We start from the raw sequence: 5,105 nt of genomic DNA on the forward strand, positions 1-5,105 counted from the left end.
TGATTGCAATGTCGACAATATAATAGTCGAAAAGACCTTAGTTCGTAAATGTAATTAAAGATTTGTCTAAGCCATAACTGAAAATTCACGATCTGGAAATATATCGGTAAATGGGTATCTGTGCATCATGTGTTATTTCAAATCCTATCTAATTTGTCCCTACAATGAAATTGGAAATGTACTCTTAATTTTAAGACAATTTTGAGCGCATAGAATCCTTTATTGATCTGTGGTAGAAGCATTTAAAGGCAATGCAATCGAATAGATGTAATTGTCGTATCTAGCAATATCTGGTAACTCGGAGCAACTGTTTCAGGGTTGCCATTCGTACGATAATTATCGTACATGTACGACTATTTTAGGTCCGTTACGATGTGCGATACATACCTTAGGTATATACAAATGTGTGTTTGTTTGATTAAACAATTATACTAAAATACTTTGAAGTAAGTTATATATGTTACTCCTTAAAAATCATGTTGAAAGTGTGTACGATAATTTTGGTTAAAAAAAACGATAATTTTAAGGTCCATGTACGATAATCCAGTGGAAATGATCTGGTAACCCTGGTTCCCAACTCGTCGTGTCAAATCAGCTGTTCAGTATTCGTGGAGAGTTGGAGGTGAGACCACGTAAGGTCCTTTTACTCTGTGCGTTCGGTTTGTTTGATGGTACTTGATTTTACCCTAATTTGTGCTATCGGCTGAATGGTTATAGCAATTAAGTGACTACTCGAGCTGAACTATGAAGGAAGTCTTAAAGACTTGAATATTTTCCTGTAGGACTCGCGATAGTGCACAGTCGAGCAGCGAAGGTGGCTCCTTTGTTGACGATCTCAAGAGTTAGCAGGTGAGTGAGTGGTGTGGTTGTTTCCCTTCCCCCGAAATACTGGTTGATTGTAGTATTATTATTATTATTATTACTATCCAAGCTACAACCCTAATTGGAAAAGCAAGATGCTATAAGCCCAGGGGCTCCAATAGGGAAAAATAGCCCAGTGAGGAAAGGAAATAAGGAAATAAATAACTGAAGAGAACAAATTAACAGTAAATCGTTATTACTATCCAAGCTACAACCCTAATTGGAAAAGCAAGATGCTATAAGCCCAGGGGCTCCAATAGGGAAAAATAGTCCAGTGAGGAAAGGAAATAAGGAAATAAATAACTGAAGAGAACAAATTAACAGTAAATCGTTATTACTATCCAAGCTACAACCCTAATTGGAAAAGCAAGATGCTATAAGCCCAGGGGCTCCAATAGGGAAAAATAGCCCAGTGAGGAAAGGAAATAAGGAAATAAATAAATGAAGAGAACAAATTAACAGTAAATCATTCTAAAAAAAAGTAACAACGTCATAACAGATATGTCATATATAAACTATAAAAAGACTCATGTCCGTCTGGTCAACATAAAAAAGCATTTGCTCCAACTTTGAACTTTTGAAGTTCTACTGATTCAACAACCCGATTAGGAAGATCATTCCACAACTTGGTAACAGCTGGAATAAAACTTCTAGAATACTGCGTGGTATTGAGTCCTTTTCAATCCATTAGTCCCCATCTGTGTCTGATCTTATGTCGATGTTGCCGGTTACGCTTATATGGCAGTAGGCGCTTTGGCCGAGGCTCAATCTTGGTTTGCGAAATTTTGCGGCGTAGGTCAACCTACAGTTTTAAAAGAGGTCGCGTTTAACAAGTAGGCCTAGAGAGAGAGAGAGAGAGAGAGAGAGAGAGAGAGAGAGAGAGAGAGAGAGAGAGAGAGAGAGATACAAAAGCAAATATAAATGATAAAATTGTCATTTTGTCATAAATATACTGTATTTCCAAGCATAGTGTCCAGTACTTTATTCTTTGCTTAGATGTTTTGGACTAAGATGTAACATGGTTATAAAAAGGGAAAACGCTATTATTATTATTATTATTATTATTATTATTATTATTATTATTATTATTACAAAAGCTTCTTCTTTTTCTTCTTCTTCTTCTTCTTGTTTTTCTTCTTCTTATTATTATTATTATTATTATTATTATTATTATTATTATTATTATTATTATTACCAGCCAAGCTACAACCCTGGTTGGAAAAGCAAGATGCTATAAACCCAAGGGCTCCAACAGGGAAAAATAGCCCTGTTAGGAAAAGAAATAAGGAAATAATTAAATGAGAAATAAATTAACCATAAATCATTCACTAAAATCAGTAACAACGTCAAAACAGACTTGTCATATAAACTGTAAAAAGACTTAGGCCTATGTCAACTATAAACGATTTAGATATATCTGCCTACGAGATTTTACGTTTAAGACAAAATAGAAAATATATTGTATGGTTAGTGGATATTCCGAACCAGATTAGTGCTGAATCATACGAAGGATTATGATTTATATCTAATAATTTAACACTATCAGAATTACCAAGGAGGCAAAGAAATAAACTGCAATTTATCCGATGTCGTTATCTGTTGGGGCCCTTGGGCTTATTGCATCTTTCTTTTCCTACGAGGGTTGTAGCTTTGCTAGTAATGATAATAATATTACCAGGTAACATGGCCTGTAGACAGTTATTTGTTGTAGGTGGTCTGGAAATGACGGCTGAGAAAATGTGACATCTGGTCTTTGATCTTTACATGTTTCTTTTAACACTTGTGCATAAACTATCAATAATCGATTTACGATCCATTGGTATAAATGATGATGCTTTTGAGTTTCGTGTATCTAAAAGGTTATTTGGTTGTCAAAAACTATAGGATACGAATCTGGAATTTTTATTCACCATGTGAACCAAAAGAAGTGGTGTGCCTCTGGGATGTGTACTAGGTCTAATCTTATTTTGTATTTATGCTGTTGGCATATCACAAGTAGTACTTAGACACTTAAGTTGAAACTATATGAAGATGGAGCAATTTTATTTCCCTATAATTGACATGGGTGTTATAGTTTAGATTTTAAAGTACGTTTTTGTTAGTGTTAGGGAATGGATGACATGAAGCAATTAGAATTAAAAGAAAAAAAAAAGCATATGGTGGTGGGAAAGGAAACCTAAATAGGAACCTTGGTAACATCCAAATAAATACTATATCAGTGACAATTTGGTCTCTTTGGGATATTGTCATAGAAACATTGCATTTATAAATGTATGGATGAAGGGTCTATAAAAAAACGGACGATAAACTTTTTTATAAATAGAATTGATTACTGCTACTCCATTGTAACCTATAGTACAAATTATCAGTTACAAATCATAATAAACAATAGTAGCAAGATAATTGATGAGTCCCATACTGAGAAAGGATTACCGTTTTACTTATTCAACTGCAATGACTGTCTTTTAAACACAGTGACTCGAGTGATCATAATTGAACGTCCAAAATATTTGAATTTAAGAGAATGGCTAAACATCATATCAACATGAGACTAGTTACGCTTAGTTTCAATTTAATGGAGACAAGATGAGCCTCGAGCGTGGGTTCTAGAGGTTTCGAATATGCGGCCCTAAGTTTTTATGAATATAAACCACTTGACATCAGAAGGACTGGTGATATATAAAGGCCTTCGGGTATAAGTTGAAGATTTATTTTAATTGCTACGATAACGCTGAACTATTTTCTAAATACTTTAGAGATATCTGCTTAACTGGGGGCTGAGGTTTTCCATGTGTGACAGGCTAGGAAAACTCCCTTCAAAATAAAGTAAAAGATGAGGTTGGCCATTATTATATCACAGCAGTGTAGTCAATTAAAGCAAATCAAGTTTTCATTGATCACGTTAAAATAAGCCGACGCTTATAAATACAGTATATTTATGATGATAACAATTTTGTAATTTTTATTTGCGTTTGTATCTCTCTCTCTCTCTCTCTCTCTCTCTCTCTCTCTCTCTCTCTCTCTCTCTCTCTCTCTCTCTCTCTCAAGATTAAACTTCGTGTCATTCTTTATCAGTTCTAGTTAGTTCAGGATCTGCAATTTAATGTCCGTGAAAAGAATATATTCTGACTTAGGATGTTGGTAAGAAATGGGGTAGGGTATATCTTCGTATATTTAAGAGTGAATTTGCATAGATTTAGCCTACTTGAGGTTTTTAGTATGGAATTTGCTTAATTTCCTCAGACGAGTAAAATTTTGTCAATTTTCGTTATATATTAACTCGTCTTTTTAAATGGCGAATGAAAAGAGTCAACCGCACGGGAAAAAAACGTGAGTTAAAATGTATCTTACCTCGCCAAGTGAGTGTACAAGCTTATATGCTGAGAATTAAACATTTTAAGCTATTACCAATGTTTTTTTTTTTTTTTTGTATGCAAGTAAGCTATGTTTATTTTGTGAAGGGTCTGCTAGTACTGTGAAAACTGATGAAAAATGCGATCTGCCAAGGGAAAGTGTGAATTTGTAAATAAAATGGGAGAAATCTGGATAGGGGAGTTTATAATTCTTATTAAAGGGGTGGTACTGTTTCAAGCGTAGAACTTCTTTGTCTTTCACTTGTTCATTTTAATGTGGTTTTGGTAGCTTTTATATAAATTAAATTATTTCAAGGTACACCTTAGTTTACCTCCGGCCCTCGATGGATACTTTTATCAAGCGTACATTTAATTTGTAGTGATTCGTTGCTTTCTCACAAGTAACAGGCTTTCGATATTATCTTCCGGTATTTCCTGTATTTGATCTTAGCGAGGAGCTCACAAGTCTCCCCCAAGTTGTGCTAAGAATGGCCGAAGCTCGCGAATGCAAGTGCTGAGAGTATTGACTACTGTGAACAAACATGTTATAAAGGACGTATTTTTCAGTACAGACATGTTATAAAGGACGTATTTTTTAGTACAAACCTGTTATAAAGGACGTATTTTTCAGTACAGACGTTATAAAGGACGTATTTTTCAGTACAAACATGTCATAAAGGACGTATTTTTCAGTACAAACATGTTATAAAGGACGTATTTTTCAGTACAAATTTGTTATAAAGGACGTATTTTTCAGTACAAACATGTTATAAAGGACGTATTTTTCAGTACAAACATGTTATAAAGGATGTATTTTTCAGTACAAACTTGTTATAATGGACGTATTTTTCAGTTATCTGAAAATTTTAATCTCTAATATTCAACTCCATA

The 5,105-nt window shown here is 34.1% G+C and overlaps 1 protein-coding gene across 1 annotated transcript in view; it reads left to right on the top strand.

Annotated features, from left to right (window-relative positions):
• The first annotated feature begins 591 nt into the window (after positions 1 to 591).
• The window catches only part of Oatp30B (Organic anion transporting polypeptide 30B), a 330,565-nt gene continuing 326,051 nt past the window's right edge, over positions 592 to 5,105 (top strand). Inside the window, 1 exon segment of the mRNA XM_068356923.1 lies at positions 592 to 849. The gene's annotated coding sequence lies outside the window, so the exon portion shown is untranslated.

This window comes from Palaemon carinicauda, chromosome 33 (assembly GCF_036898095.1).
Source record: "Palaemon carinicauda isolate YSFRI2023 chromosome 33, ASM3689809v2, whole genome shotgun sequence".
NCBI lineage: Eukaryota > Metazoa > Arthropoda > Malacostraca > Decapoda > Palaemonidae > Palaemon > Palaemon carinicauda.